Source organism: Vulpes lagopus, chromosome 7 (assembly GCF_018345385.1).
Source record: "Vulpes lagopus strain Blue_001 chromosome 7, ASM1834538v1, whole genome shotgun sequence".
NCBI classification, from domain to species: Eukaryota; Metazoa; Chordata; class Mammalia; order Carnivora; family Canidae; genus Vulpes; species Vulpes lagopus.
Window position 1 is genome coordinate 95,700,457 of NC_054830.1, and position 18,363 is coordinate 95,718,819.

Here is an 18,363-nt window from a genome sequence, read left to right on the forward strand (position 1 = left end):
GGATCATTTCTCTAGGTGACAGTTTTATAGCATTCTTTCTCTCTACTTCCACCCTAGACCTACCCACCCAAGGAAAACTGATCACTTCTTTTAAAAGTTTTAAACCAGAGAGACTGATTATTTTTCAGGGTTCCATCAAATGTCTGTTTTTTTTTGCATTTTCAAGTTACGTTTTTTTTTTCTTCCTTTTTCTATCTTAAGGGCCCTAAGTGAAAATTTACATGGAAGGAGAGAAGGGAGACGATGTATTTCAAAGTTACATTTTTTATATTCTTTACTAGCCAGTAATTAAAATGTATTCTATTTAAGCTATTCTTCCAGAATAAATCTCCTTTACAAAACTGCAAATTTTAAATGTTTTTTTTTAAAATAACAAAAATCCCACAAAGAAGATATGTACTATTCTTGGATTTTCACCTTCCCCCATGTCCTTCCTTACTTCACTGGTCTGTGGGTAATCAAATGTGCAGAAACAGAGACAAACCCTAAAACAAGTGCTGTGTTTCATGTCCTACCCAGGCCCTTCAGTCTTCTTTTGGGTTAGATTCCAGCTAGTCCACTAAGCAATGGTAGCTACCAAGATCGTAGGCCAAATATAAATATACTCTTTCTTCAGGAAAAAAATCAATATTATTATTCTACCTTATTACATTTATGCTAGAAAATATCCCATAGAACTATTGACTTAAATAAAACACTTGACTGGCTTTTTTTTTTTTTTTTGACTGGCTTTTTACAAGGAAATAACTTACTTATACACCTGTGAAGCTCTTGTTCCAGATACAAAACGCCTAAAGTGAATCTGATAACAAAAGCTTCAGATATCTTTCTTGGACTCCTTAGTCAAGCATAACTTAAGAGGGCCAACTCTATACTGACCAAATTATTTATCCTTTAGTTACACTGAGCTAAGTTTGTTACTGCTGTATTCCTGGAACTACAAATGTATGTAGCATCAGGTTTGGCATCATGGGCTGGTGACCCATGCAGCTGCATAAGGACCCCCATTTGAAGAGCTCTGTATGCTTATTTATGATCTGCTGTTGCTATCTTGAAATTCCTTTTCTTTTAAAGATTTATTCATTTATTTTAGAGAGAGACAGAAAAAGGGAGAGTGGGTGGAGGGGCAGGGGGAGAGAATCTTTAAGCTGACTCCCTGCTGAGTGTGAAGCCCCACTCCATCTCACAACCCACGAGATCATGACCTGAGCTGAAACCAAGAGTCAGGGGCTGAACCAACTAAGTCATCCAGGCACCCCTGAAATTCTTAATTTCTGAACAAGGCACCCTAGGTTTCATTTTGCACTGGACCCTACCAATGACGTAGCTAGTCTTGCTGGGAGGCAGGAACTCTGAAGCACAATTTGGGGAAAAATAAGCTTAATCCTCTATACATTCTTTTCAGGGACTTAGGTCAACCACATTCCAGAAAACAAAAGGATTCCCTTTCATCATCTTGGTTATTTTCTTTACTTGGGTCATTTTATATGAAGATGAATACAGTATCCTAAGGACAGTAAGAGAGGATCAGAAAAAGGAATAATCAGGTAAACTTATTTTTTATATTACAGAAAATGATATAATTTTGGTGGGAATAATGCAGTTAGTGATTTTTTTAACTATAGATCTTGGGATCTTTTTAATCCATTTAAATACAATATAAGTCTAAGCCACTACAGAAACTTTTAGGGCAACAACTATGTAAGATTGCTTTCTTTTCAGTACTTAAATTTTGATAAAGGCTTAAATTTATTTAAATTTTAGGGAAAACTTTTTTTGGAAATTTGATACTGATGAATTCATTGATTTGGTTCTTAGGCCTGCTCTACTCTGAGAGGCAGTTGAACATAGTGTGAAAATCAAGGTCTTAAGAACAGATGGATTTCAAACCCAGCAGAATTTCCTTGCGCACATTCCTTAAAGACTCTGAACCTCAGTTTCCTCAACTTTAAAACTAAGTGACTAGGGGTGATTGGGTGACTCAATAGGTTAAGCATCCGACTCTTGATTTTGGCTCAGGTCATGATCTCAGGGTCATGAGAGCCAGCCCCACATAAGACTCTGGGGTCAGCAAGGATGCTCTTATGATGCTCTCTCTGTCCTTTCCCCTTCTTCTAAAAAACAAAAACAAAACAACAACAAAAACAACTCAAACCAAAAAAAAAACTGATTGACTAAAACTCACCTCATAGGGCTGTTGGGGAAATTAAACAAGATAATGCATGTAAAATATGTGACCAAGTGCCAAAGTACCAGGATTTCAGTCTGCTGCTATTATTGTTATTATTGTTGCATTGTTATCAATATTATTCCTCTTTCCTCTTCTAGTGAAAGGCCTGTCTAAAATGACCTCATCCGGGGATCCCTGGGTGGCTCAGTGGTTTGGCGCCTGCCTTTGGTCCAGGGCATGATCCTGGAGTCCCAGGATCGAGTCCCACGTCAGGCTGCCGGCATGGAGCCTGCTTCTCCCTCCTCCTGTGTCTCTGCCTCTCTCTCTCTCTCTCTGTATATCATAAATAAATAAATAAATAAATAAATAAATAAATAAATATTTAAAAATAAAATAAAATAAAATGACCTCATCCTTCTGTGAGCTTCTATAAAATATTTTACATCAGGGTGCTGCAATATCCTCATTTGTGAAATGGCTGTTAACCTAGTATATAGCACCTAGCAGGTACAGGCACTTAGTAAGCAATATCATAAAAGTTGGGTTGGGGTATAGGACTTTGGGAATGTGTGGCACATTATCAGGAAATGTACATACAACTCTTCCAAAGTAGCCCTCATCTCTTGCTTTAATGTGAATTGTATTTGACCTTTTAAAAAAAAGTTGACTTCTCTGATCATGTATAAGAAATAACCAAAATACTTTTCAGTTCTCAAAGCATCTTCATGCATTATCTCATTTTATGAGGTCATGCAGCTGGAAAATGACAGAGGCTGGAATCCTGACTAAATTTTGTGATCTTGAGCAGCCCGGGTGGCTCAGTGGTTTAGCACCTCCTTCAGCCCAGGGCGTGATCCTGGAGACCTGGGATCGAGTCCCACGTCGGGCTCCCTGCATGGAGCCTCCTTCTCCCTCTGCCTGTGTCTCTGCCTCTCTCTCTCTCTCCCTCTGTCTCGCATGAATAAATAAACAAATCTTTAAAAAATAAGTAAATAAAAATAAATTTTGTGATCTTTCTTCTTCATCACCTACTTATTCTATCAAATATTTGGAGACTTATTATAGTGCTGTCTTCAGGAAAATTGTGCAAGATTACCTATAATAGATAGCTAAAAGCACTCTCAAGTCAAGCATTGTTCAGTGCTTAGAAACTAAGCTCCCCGCCCCCCCCCCCCCAGCTGGTATCCCTGTGTCATAAATTTGTCAAACTGGAGAGAACAGGATCTAGATTGTGAATACAGAGAGTCATACTCAGAGTCAGTAGGGACTTTGTGAAGATAAATGTTCTCAGTCCTATATTAAATCAGCTCTGAACTTATATAATGGTATTGGTTTAAGTTCTTAATTTTACAAAAGCCTTATTATGTCTTTTTTGCAAGCAACAAATAAGAGCAACCCATTTCCATGGTAAAAGCCCTTTTCTTATAAAAGGTTCCCCATGGTAGACAGTACTTGGGAGGGATTTGTCTAATCGCCTCAGTGTTCTCACTCCCTGTTCCAGTAACATACATTTGGCCCCAGCCCACTACTCGCGATATGAAACCCCATGCTCCAGTCCAAACTCACCTTCTTCAGGTGACAATCAGGCAGGGCCTGAGAACTCTCAGAGGGCTGCATTCCCTTAGGCTGCAATGGATATCAATTATCCATTGATAATGGATAAGGGCGTCCTCATCACATCCTTTCTGTCTCCAACAGGGCCTATGAGGTATGGGACACATTTCAAGACAACACTCCATATTATTTTCTTGGCAGTCAGCTGGGGAAAATTAACTCTTCTCTTCAAGCCACAGATTATGAGAAATGGCTGAGCGAATTCTCATCACAGGTTTAGTTACAGCTCCTCTTTCTTGCATGCTAAGCCTTGGCACAATTTGTAGAAGGGTGGTAATAAACATAAGTCAGTCATGTAAAATCACTGCTGCCTAGGTTACAAAACTTTTGGATTTTATCCTTTAATTCTCTAACTGGCCCCTCTAGAAGCTTCCATATGGGATTTTTAAAAAATATAATTATAGAAATAGAGTTTTGACCTCCTCTAGCATAAATGAAACAAGAAAGATATTATACTTTCCTTTTTTAAATCTTACTGCCAACAAGCTCTGAGATACCATGAGAACAATAGCAACTCTGTGGTTAGCATATTTGCCTCCTCCTTTCCTTTGTTCCTCTTTTCCATTTTATCATCTTTTAAAGTTGGTTCAAGTAGTTTTTGAGAAAGGTAAAAATAAAAATGAACCATCACATATGTATGCAAGGAAGGTTTAGAATTTTCCAAAGGTTTTCAAAAACACCTTCAGAAAGAAAAGTATTCCAAATATCTTGCAGTATACTTGGGGAATAAAGAGGTAGACTAAATCTGTCTCATCCTCAAATCCATAGCCTAGAGTTGTGGTTCTCCAGAATTTTGTTTCAGTAGGTCTGGGAAAAGGCCTGGATATTTGCATCTCTAACAAGTTCCTAAGTGATACTGATGCTGCTGATCAGTGACCAAAATTTGAGAACTATTGACCTGAAGCAACTTCTCATCCTGTAAGAGAGACACATAAGTAAAGAAAATATTTATATAAAGTCTACTCAAATAAAGAGACAAAATAAAAGAGAATAGAAGGTAGGTACCAAGGTGTAACACAAATATTGTAGAAAGTAAAAGTTCAAAAGCCTAGGGAAGCCAGAGGCCTGGAATAGCCTGCAAGGCTTTGGAAAAGGAGATGAGCCTGAGATGAAAACCAGGTGGGGAAGGCAGGTCAGGTAGCAGGGGCAGATCTGAACAGTCAGGAAGCAGAAATGTTTACAGTGTATCTAATGAATGGTGCCCACAAAATGTACTATCCAAAGAGCTCAGTCAACATTTGTTGACTAAATGAAGAATAAAGAGGCTTGATTGGTAGAAGCAACAATTTTCCTCCAAGTAACAGTGGGAGGATCATGGAGATATGATCAAGAAAGGACTGAATTATGATGAGTTTTGAATATGAAATCAAGAGGTTTTAGTTTTTTTTTTTTTTTTTTTTTTTTTTTAAGAGGTTTTAGTTTTTTAAGCAAAGAGAATTCACTGACATGTTAGGTTGATTTGAGTAAGTAAAATTTTCAGAACCTAGTATAATGATATTATATATATATATATATATATATATATATATATATATATATATGTCAGTAGGTAGGTATTATATATATTAATACTAATAATTACCAGGGCACTTGGCTGGCTCAGTGGGTAGACATGGAACTCTTGATTTGGGGGTTATAAGTCAAGCCCCACACTAAGTGTGGAGATTACTTAAAAATAAAATCTTTAGGGTATCCTGGGTGGCTCAGTGTTTAACGCTGCCTTCAGCCCAGGGTGTGATCCTGGAGACCCCAGATCGAGTCCCACATCAGGCTCCCTGCATGGAGCCTGCTTCTCCCTCTGCCTGCGTCTCTGCCTCTCTCTCTCTCTCTCTCTCTGTCTCTCATGAATAAATAAATAAAATCTTTTTAAAAAATCTTTAAAAATATTAGTAGTTAGTTAATATTAATATATAGTATTGATTGTGTTATTGATTATAATAACTAATTAATATTAATATTACTGATTTCTTGTGGCCCCTCTGCCCATAAATTAATGCAAAGGAAGAGAGACAGTTCAAGCGAGGCATTAAAAGGAACAGGTCTTAGACTGGTATATGAAGAGGAGTAAAGAAAACCAATATGAGTCCATATTTTCAAGCCTGGGTGAGAAGAAAGATAAAATCACTAATATAAGGAAATATGGAGTCAGAGAGAGGTTTGGGAAGAGATGATGAGTTCTGTTTTAAAGCAAGATACCAGAAATGGGGTGGGGGTTGGGGGTTGGTGTCCAATAGTCAGTAGAAATGCCACCTTTGGTTTGGTAAGAACCCAGGGCTGTAAGTGTGGAGACATTCTCATGGAGGTAACACTCTAGTCATAAGAAAGGAGGTAGTAACCCCCATGCCAGCCTTTCCTCCCTGACCCCCCTCAGTCCTGTGCATCTCTCTCAAGTTCTGACAGCTCTGGCAAGTCACAGCTGAAAGCCCTGCCTTAGCCCTATGTCCTGGGCTGTCACGAAGCCATATGTCAGTCACAAAAAGCCACACGTGTGGACTCCTCTGGCTCCAGCCTGGGTCCAGAGGCCAAAGGGCTTTGACAGAGTTCCCAGGGCTTGGAACTTAGCAGCCTGATCCTACAAGCAACTCTGGCAGGCCTCAGCCAGTGGCAGTGGACAGGACAGCAGCAAAGCCCTTTTTCACCACACCCTGGGGGCAAGTTCTGCCAAGAGAGGGAAAGATCAGGCCAGGGCTGGGGCCCAGACAGGCAACCACCTCCTGCTAGATTCTGAATGCAAGTTGAAGGCAAATCAGAAGATATTATTCTAACAACCAAGGAAAGCAGGAATGTCAAGGCAGGGATGGTGTGAGGTACTGAGGATAGTTCAGGAATAAGAATCCTCACAGGCCCTCTGGTGAAGAGGAAAGACTGAAGAGAATCCAGGGGAGGTAAGAATGAAGAGTTCCTTCAAGTTTAGAGAAGAGGTAGAAAAGAGAGGAACATGAAAGCTAGAGGCAGTTTTTGTTTTTTTTTTTTTTTTGAGAACAGTAGGATTTGGTAAACTGGAGGCTCTAGGGAACAGCCAAGGGGATTCATTTGTCACCAGAACAAGAGAACTAAGGTTACACCATGACTTAGAGTGAAGAGGAAGAAAACAGAGTCTTTAGAAGACTTACAAAGTGAAATAAAGGAAAAATGAGTATTCCTTCTATCTCTGAGTTGAAGATGACTTAGCACATCTACATGTGTGACAGATCACCACAGACAATTGTGCTACTGACTCAGAATCAGCATATACCTATGTACAATTAGCATTCCAGGTGTTGACACATTCAGCCAGTTTGGAGAACTGGTACAGTGGATGTGGAACAGGCACTCTGATCCAGGGAGCTGTTTGGTCTTCCTGCTGCAAGAACAGAGAAGCGTGGGAGTGAATAGAACCATGGGGCCTTGTGGGACCAAGGTCATAAGTTGCATGATAAAAAATGGAAAGCAGAATTTTGAAGGTCTAGCATGTTTACAGATGCGGGATCTGGAAAGTAGCAAGGAAGCCCTGATCATTAAGTCCCAAGGTAATTTAGCAGTAAGATCAAGAGGAGGAGATTGGACACAACAAAATTTACACTTTGAAATTACACTTTGAAAAGGGCCTGAAAATAGAGAAGACTGATTTGCTACTTAAATCCATATACCTGTGAAAATTTCCTGAGTGCCCACTATGTGCTAAGTACAATGTGAGTAGTTTTACAGTCATAATTTTAATCTTAATGGAGATAGCATAAGGCAGGCATTATCACCATTTTCCTGGGAGCAGCTTAAGCTCTGAAAAGTCAAACAACCTTGTCCAAGTTTCTAATCCAAACCTTCTTTCTGTGATGTGGTCCTGTCACCACAGAATATTCTGCATTCCTCTCGCTATTCCTGAAAACCACGCTAGTGGAGACAGCCTGCCTGATAACCTTAACTCCACTTCTGCAGCTTGCAGGCCTCGAGGAACACCAAGGTTGATCATAAGGAAGGAACGATGCAATTTTCACGCTTTCTTTTATGACAAAAGGATATAGTGCTTATTCCATTGAAATAAAGGAGCAATTAAACAAATTCATGGGTTACAGTCTTGCTTTCCTTCTATACTAAGAAATATGGGAAAAACAAAAGCAGACTTTGAACTCTCACCATGTTCTGTAAAGACATATTACTTTAAAGTCAGAATGAGTCAGCCAAAGAGAGGTCATTCTCAGCTTTTCCTGAAGCTCTGTTTTCTCAAGCATACTCCCAAATATTGGATCCTGAAAAAAAAAAAAAAAGGTTTATGATGTCCAAAGTAAACCAGCCAGAGGCAAGAGTAGCACTCAAATGTCTTTTTAATCATTACTTCTTTTCCTCCCACTTCTCAGCATGTACACCTAACTGCCAACCCACCAGGTGGTTGTGACAAGCAATTCAATAACTTCAATAAATGTAAGGACATCAATATCGCCAATGTATTAAAATACCTAATTGTTACCCAAATGAGCAGGACATCACAATGAAATCCTGAAAATAATACTTTTAATTTTTAAATTTCTTTTTGGAATATACATATATGTGTATAAAAGTATATGTGCAATATGTGTATGTGGATATCCAAACACACACACACACACACAAACTTTTTTTTCAGTTCTAACATAGAACTAATGAGCTACGAAAATGCTAGAAACATAAAGTTACGTTTCCAACTTCAGAGGCAGTAGCAGTGGCCAGGAAGAAAAGAGAGGATCTCTGTCAAGTCTGGGTGTGACCCCAGGTTTCTGTGTTCTGTAAGGACCAGAACAAAGGTGTGCAGAGGGCCAGGCAGCCTTGGTTGTGTTGGCAGTCGAAGTTCAACATGCCCTGTTTTCATCTTCCTTGGATAGGACCAGAGTGCCAGGTGTGATTTTTTGGTTCTCTGCCCAGGTTTGCAGGAATTGCAAGTGGTGCCAGTCACATTCAGTCACGGCCAGAAAGAGCATCCTGATCGTGAGCATATTGTACTGAGTCAGAGGAGGCCCCAGGCAGGCACAGAGAGTTCCAGGCACTCTTTCAGGGATAACATAGAATATCTTTAGGATTCAAAGGAAAAAGTCTTCATGAGGATTGACCCTGGCAAAGAATAAAACTATGATTTTTTTTGTACTTCAATTGCAAGTGTCTTTTTCATAATGCAAAATCCCATGAACATTCTTTGCCCTTCCGTTTTTGCACTGGTAGCCGTTAACATGGAAAACTGGACTAGTTAATTGATCTTATGACTTCTTGAAGCACTATCATTTCCTTAAGGGAAAAAATTAAAGGAAACCAATGCTGTGCAGACTATCCCATTGCTAACGATGTTGCTGTTGAAAAAATTGACTGATCCTTCCTAAAATGGGTACTCGTTCATTCAAAAACATTTCTCCTGTTTTAAGTCTTTGGGCAATTAAGAAAAACAACAGTAACCCATATTAAAATGATTAAGTATGAGGATGTTTGCTATTATAGAGACAATGCTTCAGAACTAAATAAATATAAAAGTGAAACCTTTACTCACTGCGAAAGAGTAACTGTGATGTTTTCATTTTGAAAATATATTCTACAAATGAACTTCTCAAAATATATTCTTTAAGTCCTCAAGAATGTATGACTATGGAAAAAAAATAATTACCTCTTCAACTTGAGGGGAGAAAAATCGTTGGAACAGTTTAGGCAATGCCTATCCAAAAAAAAAAAAGTTTCTTGGACCACAGTTCATTCTCTAAACCTTCAAAAGCCTATCATTTATCATTAATTTTGAAATAAAACAGGAAATACCTGTACTAAGAGAACCTTTGAAAACAAGCAGAATAATTGGCAAGGAATATTTGGGGAGGCACTGACAATAATGTAATGCCTGGATTAGTCTTGCAAAAAAACATGAAACTGTAGCTGGGAGGCATATGTAGCTAAAGATTCAGCATTCCAATGCTGAGCATTGTAACTCAGTTCTCTTGATATTCTGACATATTCTTTAACAAGAAGCACATGGAAGATGTTCCCAGAAGCCAACTGCAGAGGTCCTGTGTGAATCAAACTTCTGCTGGGACAGAGCTCACAGATAGAACTGGCATAAAGCAGTTTAAGTGCTGTGTTGCTGGGTCGTTTTTGGCAATGAGGAAAAACACTTCTAAACCATATTATGTGTAGGGTGTCTGGGTGGCTTCAGTTGGCTGAGCATCAGACTCTTCATTTCGGCTCAGGTCATGATCTCAGGGGTGGTGAAATCCAGCCCGATGTTGGGCTCCACCTGCTTAAGATTCTCTCTCTCTGCCCCTCCCCCCACACAAAGACAAAAACATGTTATGTGTGAATGTGTGTACATGGGTGTGTATGTATGTAATCCTAGCCAGCTTCATTCAAAAAAGAACTCTGAGATAGCTGAATTTGCCTTTTAACCTGGCTTCATTCTTACATTACAAACATCAGTCTTTGGGAAATAAAAGTTTATAGGATTATTATTGTAATATCCATCTAAAATGCCCACACTTGGGATCCCTTGGTGGCGCAGCAGTTTAGCGCCTGCCTTTGGCCCAGGGCGCGATCCTGGAGACCCGGGATCGAATCCCATGTCGGGCTCCTGGTGCATGGAGCCTGTTTCTCCCTCTGCCTATGTCTCTGCCTCTCTCTCTCTCTCTCTCTCTCTGTGACTATCATAAATAAATAAAAAAAATTAAAAAAATAAATAAATAAAATGCCCACACTTCCTTTTCCCCAAATAGACCTTGGAATTTCCTACCTTGTGTCTTTTTTTTTTTTTTAAGTAAGCTGTGCACCCAACATTGGGCTCAAACTCATGACTGGGGGATCAAGAGTCACATGCTCTACTCATTGAGTCAGCCAAGTGCCCCCTCCCTCAACCTGTGTATCTTAACTTAGAATACTTTCCAAAGTTCCTTCAAATGGTACATCTTCCAATATTTGCAACTAAATATGATCTCCTTCATTCTGTATTTTCACCTTTTTTTAAAAAAAGATTTTTATTTATTCATTAGAGACACACACAGAGAGAGAGAGAGAGAGAGAGAGAGAGAGAGAGGCAGAGAGAGAAGCAGGCTCCATGCAGGAAGCCCAAGTGGGAATCGATCCCAGGACTCGATCCCGGGACTCCAGGACCACGCCCCGGGCCAAAGGCAGGTGCTAAACCACTGAGCCACCCAGGGATCCCCCTATTTTCTCCTTTCTTATGACACATTTTACTTGACCTTGAATTAAGCCTATTAAGTACACGTGTATTCTTCACCTGTTTCCCTCTTCCTTCATTGATACAAACACCAGATAGTAAATTTTTTGGAGGAAAATGCATTCTTCTCATCTCTATAACACTGCTTAGTACAGAGACTTCTGCAAATAGCTGGCACTCAAAAAATGTTTGATGTAAATTTTCCTGAGTTGAATTTCTGAACTTTTTAATAACGTTTATTGGAATGAGAGAATTCACTGTTGATGGTTCTTTGGATCTATTCAGAAATGTTTTTTCTCAAAAGCATTTCATGTATTTACTTTTTCTCTTTTTGTTTCCATATTAGTTACTGCATCTCTTTCTTCCCTACATTCCTCTCTTCCTTCTTACTTCCAATAGTAATTGAATACCAATTTTCAGGAGTTAAATAACACAAAGAGAAATAAGAAAATCTAGACCAAAATTTAGAATTTAATAGTTCTGACAAAGCTATAAATCATATTCTAAATTAAGGCAGAGACTAATCTGATATATTACCTTAACAAAAGATACTTAAAAGTATTACCCTCCTCCACAAAAAATCCTAAGTAATCAAACTTTAAATTAATTCCAAGTTTTTCCTTAAACCATGGAGGTCCTTTCCATGCCATTGATTTTTCCATCAGGAAATAAAACCATTCAAAATAGAACAATGGCTAATCCTAAACTACATTTGAGAAAACAGACTGGGAGAAAGGTAGTTCTGTCCTAACCCTCACCCGCTTCCCACAGCCTCAGTGCCTAGCATTGAAAAGACAAATTGCCCAACCATTCTAATCTGCCTCAAAGATTAAGAGAAAGTTATTGTTTTGTTCACAAATATTTATTGAACACCTACTGCATACCAGGTGTTCTAGGTGCTAAATTTAATGAAAGAGAATAAAAAGCTTTTTAACCCAAAATGAGTATAACATGTTCTACCTATGAAGGAAGTCAGCTTAATCCATAGCAGTGGGGAAATAGGGTTGCCAGATAAAAATACGAGATGCCCACTGAAATTTGAAGTTTAGATAAACAATGAATACATTTTTGTGTAATACATGTTTATGTAGTATCTGGGATATACTTACACTAAAAATCATTTATTGTTTAACTGAAATTCAGATTTTACAGGGTATCCTGTATTTTTATTTGCTAAATCTGGAGACCTTACTGGGAAAGGACTGGCAGAAGAATTCTGCAGAAGCTGGTTGGGGCTGGAAGAATGAAATCCAGGATAAATGGCCCTAAGAGTAGCAGGCTGGCACAGGGAGGATAAGGCTTTAAGTACACATAAATAATACATAGCAAGGGCAGGAGAATTGAGAAGTAGGAGCTGATTATTTTGCATAATGAAATTATATATTATTATGGGGCCAATACTGAGTAAGTTAAAAGACAAGAAGGGACACCTGGCTGACTCAGTTGTTGGAGTGTGCGACTCTTGATCTTGTAAAGAGTCGTTGTAAGTTTGAGCCCCATATTGAGTGTATAGAATACTTAAAAATAAAATCTTAAAAAAAAAAAGGAAAGGAAAAGAATTTGGGTAAGGTAGTAGAAGGCTGGAACCTAGGCAAAAAAAATCCCAATTTTAGTTGTTCAATACTTCTGTGATAATTATTCCTCTTCATCTTCCCAAATCTATGGCAAAGTCTGCTGCAAATACACATTTATGTGTCTGTAAAAAGAGGAAGAATGTATTAAACAGTAATGCTCACTTCAGTCTTCAGCACTTTAATTCTTTGAGGTTCTAGCCATATAGTTTTATTGCAGACAGGGAGAGGTAAACTAGGCCAATACTTTTTGTTTTAGTTCTACTTTGTTCCTGGTACCCAGCTGAAGCTATAGGATGCTTGGCCTTGTGGAGATGGCTAAGAGAGCTCCTCATCCAGAGGCAGGGAATCTGTGTCAGCTCTTGTCAAGAGTCCTAGGGCAACCCACGTGTTTGCAATAAGTACCCAGAAGAAAGCTACCCTTCACTTCCTAGAAGCCAGTAAAGTTCTGCCAAACTTCATGTCTGTGGATCTTATTCCAGGGGCATGTAGAAATCATTTTATATTGACTGTTTCCAAGGGTTGAAGCCAGCAACTGGTGCTTCCATGCATTATCAGATGACAGATTCCTAAAAACCATCACAAAAAGATGAGCCATATCTGCCCAGCCCTTTTTTGATTAGGTCTCTAAAGAAGGAAAGAATGGGAAAAAAAGTGATGTTTAAGAATTCTCTGCATATTTTATCTATAGTGTATCATTTCTCTTATATACAATTATACATAACTGCATAACTGTACTGATCTGATTTGTCTATCTCCTATAGTTAAACATAGATAATTGAGATATGACAGTATGTAACTGGTTTCTTAACTGCCTATAGCTAAACACACCTAGTTAGATAAAGTAGACCTAAGGGATAGCAGGGCTTTCTCATTTTTTATTACTGCATACAGAGTAAAAGCACAAAGGTATACAGGTCTAAGAATACTTGGCTAAGCAGATTCATGCAGTATATATTAAGTGTCTACTATGACTCAGTCATTATCTGGACATAAAGACATTAGAACAATAAGCAGGGTCCCTGCCCTCAATAATGGGTAATGAAGTAAAAAGCGCATATTGAAGTGGTTCCATTCTCCAGATTACACAATGCTGGGGTTATTCTTTCAAAAGAAAGGTCTAGATGTCAGAATCTGCTATGGTCTGCTTGGAAAAAAAAAGGAAGGAAGGAAGGAAGGAAGGAAAGAAAAGAAAAGAAAAGAAAAGAAAGAAAAGAAAAGAAAAGAAAGAAAAGAAAAGAAAAGAAAAGAAAAGAAAGAAAAGAAAAGAAAAGAAAAGAAAAGAAAGAAAAGAAAAGAAAAGAAAAGAAAAGAAAAGAAAAGGAAAGAAAAGAAAAGGAAAGGAAAGGAAAGGAAAGAAAAAAGAATCCTTAACAAATGTTGTATAGATTAACTGTATTGCTCAGGGGATAGAATCTATGTCTTATTATCAGGGCTGGCCATACTATTAATGGGCAGATACCTGCCTACACGATAACACTTTGAGAAGGTATGTATGGTCCTTGATGGCAAATCATTTTCCATTACTTGCTTGACTTGGAAGACCACAACTTACTGACAAGTTAAGACCTGGAGCTAATATTGGGCATTATCACTCTTAGCAGGATGGCAGAAAGAAGGCCTAAGCAAATGGATTAGAGGATCAAAAATTGAAACGGAATCAGGGAGGCTTTGCTGGGCTGGCCCTGCAAGTAGGAGTCAACCTGGCCATCCCAAATCAGGAGTGAAGAAAAATGACTACTTTAGGGTTAATGCTATTGAAAGTCTCTGCTAATCCTGAGAATGTACCCAATCCCCTGGCATGTCAAGGAAAAGAAATCTTGAAGAATAGATTGTGAAGCTTTCTTCATAATTCAGAAGTTATTGATTTGAACATGGTTTTTTTTATACCATAGGGATGGAAAATTGGCACGAGGTCCATTGAGAATGGCAATGTGCAGGCTTTCTCCCAGACTGCCAAGCACATCAAGTACTATTTCAGGCTCCCCAAACCCACCACATCTTTTGGTTTTCCCTGTTTGAACTCAGCTCTTATCAGGAGCCCTGTCATGAAGATCCACTAACTGGAAATGATAACTCCATCCTCCCAATTCCCTTTGTTGACCTCTTTTATTGCATTTACTGTACTTTACGGTGAGTTATTATTTGTGTGCTCCTTATTTCTCTTACTAGATGGAAAATTGTTGGCAGGAAAATGTGGTGGTTAAGGACATACGCAAGTCAGACATATCTAGAAGAGCCCCACCCAGGCCACTTAATAACTGTGTGACCTCAAAGCAATAACCAAGTTCTCTAAGCCTTGATTTCTTCCTCTAAAAATGGGTATTGAATAGTATGTGAAATATCAATAGTACCATACACGGAATATAGCACTCACGAGCATTAGCTAGTTTCTTTCTTTTTTTTTTAAATTTTTTTTATTACTTATTTGTGATAGTCACACAGAGAGAGAGAGGCAGAGACACAGGCAGAGGGAGAAGCAGGCTCCATGCACCGGGAGCCCAACGTGGGATTCGATCCCGGGTCTCCAGGATCGCGCCCTGGGCCAAAGGCAGGCGCCGAACCGCTGCGCCACCCAGGGATCCCAGCTAGTTTCTTTAGATCCTTTTCCTTTGTTAGTTAATATAATAATTTCAGTCTCAAGAAACCAGTGTTCTTAAAGCCATTTTCCTGAAGAGAGTCCTGCATTGTAAAAGTTACATAAACTTTCTCAAGGTTACATTGCTGATTGGTAGAAGAATCTGAATTTGAACCCAAATTGTGTCCAGGCCACCTCCTTTTCTAGGACAGTAAGGAACCTCTATTTGCTCACTATAGTCACAGTCACAATAACTGACTTATACGTGGGGTTTTTTTTAATGACTTTATTTATTTATTTATTTATTTATTTGAGAGATAGAAAGTGAGTGGGGGGGGGGGAGAGGGAGAGAATCTCAAGCTGACTCTGTGCTAAGTCCAGAGCTTGATTCAGGGATTGGCATCATGACCCTAAGATCAGGACCCTGAGATCACGGCCTGAGCAGAAACCAAGAGTCAGATGTTTAACTGACTGAGTCAGAGGTGGCCCTATACTGTGAGGTTTTAATGACAACTTTTGTGTCTTCCCACCTGCCTCCCGTGAAACAAATAGACTCCATCCGGTAGAGATGGACCTTGGTTCAAGTATCCCTGTGTTCATCACAGAAGTAGAATTTAGTAGGCATTCAATGCTTTATAACTTGAAAATTGAGAATAAATACTATTTTTAGTTCTGAGCACTGATTTGTTAATATAAGAAAATGTTGAAATTAGTCTCATACCAAAATATTTCACTGATGCCACAACGCTGAAATTCCTAAATACCGTAAAGTTTAAGAAGGAAATAATTAAATTACACTTTCTGAAAAGTACATAATAGTTCCTAAAATTTATTTCTCTGTATGTTGAGAATCAAAGTCAGAGAACATTTAATTTAATTTTGTGGACATTTTCCCCAAAGAGGTTCAGATGATGATGATGACACTAAATCCTGCTAAAAATCTCTTCAGTTTAGTTATTCTTGCATTAAAAAAGGCAGGCAACGGAGATTTTAAAACACTTAAATAACATTCTAATGCAAAACTGAGTTTTTTTAAATGAGCTACTTTGTAAAAAAAATGCATATAGTTCCTTTTTATCATTCCTCTTTTTTTTTTTAGATTTATTTATTTATTTATTAGAGAGAGAGAGAGAGAGAGAGAGAGAGAGAAGCAGAGGGAGAAGCAGGCTCCATGCAGGGAGCCCAACGCGGGACTCAATCCTGGGTCTCCAGGATCATGCCCCCCGCTGAAGGTGGCGCTAAACTTCTAAGCCACTAGGGCTGCCCTTATCATTCTTCTTTATTCCTCTACAAATTCTATCACAAACATAAAATGGTAATTTACTGTTTTTTTTAAGAAAGTATTTCACCAAAGAGAATTAAAATAACAATCACTTTTAATTGTTTTCTGCTCAGACACTGACCATACTTCCTAAATTAGTTTATACCATTATTGAAAATATTTTAGCTCTGAAATATTGAAATAGTCTCTATTCCACATATTTTAAAACTTCTCTTAGTTGGTCCCAGGTATTCATTTCAGTGGAGTTTTTCTTTGGTCACTCAATAATTCAACCAACATTTACTGAGTGTCAATTACATGCTAGGCACTGTGCTCAGTGCTGAGGGACACAAGGCTGAAAACACATTCCCTACACTCAACAATCTCTCAGCAGACATTTAATGAATAATTTTATTTTCCTGTTAGAGTAAAATAAGCAGATACAAATTCCTCTAAGCATCATTAAGTAACCTCTATTTTAAGTATGTCTTTCTTGATGTAAGACTCCACTATTTAATGCACTCAATGCTCTGTTGAAGATTTTTAACCCGAATCTGATGTTTTATTAGTTTCACCTCAAGCTACATTTGCTGATACCAAGGAAAGGTTTTGGTCATTTATTCATCTGATAAATATTTAACTGTCACTGTTTATAAGGCAACATGTTCATTTCTCTGCAGGCTAAAACCCACCAGCAAGTGGATGCAGAAATTTAACGGAAAAGGTAGGTGCTTGAGCTGGGACTTTGGGTAAGTAGAAAGGAGAACATATTTTCCAGTTACTGGCACTTGTATCAGGGTTAATGAGGATGATGCTCATTTAACTGGATGAGTATTTCCTCTGCTTGAGGGATTTGCCAGCCACCATGCCAGGTATTTATTACTAAATAGTTTTTTATCCAGAACCTTTCCTGCTTCCTAACCCTGAAAATACATTTAAATGACCAAGAGTATTCTATATCCACCTTCTTTTTTTTTTTATAAATTTTTTTTTAAATTTTTATTTATTTATGATAGTCACAGAGAGAGAGAGAGAGAGAGAGGCAGAGACATAGGCAGAGGGAGAAGCAGGCTCCATGCACCGGGAGCCTGATGTGGGATTCGATCCCGGGTCTCCAGGATCGCGCCCTGGGCCAAAGGCAAGCGCCAAACCACTGCGCCACCCAGGGATCCCATCTATATCCACCTTCTTCAAAGATTCTAGACAGCTTCCATCAGGTTCTAGCTTCTTGCCTCTGGTCCTTTTTGAGTCAGGAATAGTTACCAAAATAATAACAGGGGCTGGCATGGGGTGTAGATAAAAATGACTCATGTTCAATATTATTCAAGTCTTTGATAATTTCACTTATATAACACAGAGTGTATTTGATTTTTTAAAAAAAATTAAAAATTAAAAGCATATATAACCACACTCTCTGGGCGCCTGGGTGGCTCAGAGATTGAGCAGCTGCCTTCGGCTCAGGTCGTGATCCCGCAGTCCTAGGATCGAGTCCCACATTGGGCTCCCCGCAGAAGCCTGCTTCTCCCTCTGCCTGTGTCTCTCTCTATCTCTCATGAATAAGTAAATAAAATCTTTTTTTAAAAAAACAAACAAACGCCCATTCTCTGGAGTAAAAGGCAGTTTCCAGCTCCCATAAGGGCTTTCCAAGTATTAACACCCAAAAATGGAGGAAAAGTAAAAGAAGCCAGGGAGAGGGACAGCTTTTCTTTAAAAAAAAAAAAAAAAAAAAAGATTTATTTATTCATGAGAGACACAGAGAGAGGCAGAGACACAGGTAGAGGGAGAAGCAGGCTTCCTGAGGGGAGCCCGATGATGTGAGACTTGATCCCAAGACTCTGGGATCACGCCCTGAGCTGACGGCAGATGCTCAACCACTGGGCCACCCAGGTGCCCCAGGGACAGCTTTTCTAATTTAGATTTCTCTACATTCCCACCCCCAGCTTTTCTTTGCTAAATTGCTCTTTCTCTCTACACTTATTCTACATTACATCCTGCCATTCTCCCCCAGAGGCACTG

The 18,363-nt window shown here is 38.8% G+C and overlaps 1 long non-coding RNA gene across 2 annotated transcripts in view; it reads right to left on the reverse strand.

Annotated features, from left to right (window-relative positions):
• LOC121494731 overlaps positions 1–18,363 on the reverse strand; it is a 74,908-nt gene that overhangs the window by 34,273 nt on the left and 22,272 nt on the right. The window contains exons 3-5 of one of the 2 annotated variants that reach the window (XR_005988850.1): positions 7,898–8,010; positions 7,020–7,127; positions 3,737–3,871 (exon numbers count right to left, since the gene is read on the reverse strand). This is a non-coding gene — a long non-coding RNA (uncharacterized LOC121494731). The remainder of the gene's footprint in view (positions 1–3,736; positions 3,872–7,019; positions 7,128–7,897; positions 8,011–18,363) is intronic. The other variant, XR_005988851.1, reaches the window with a different exon arrangement.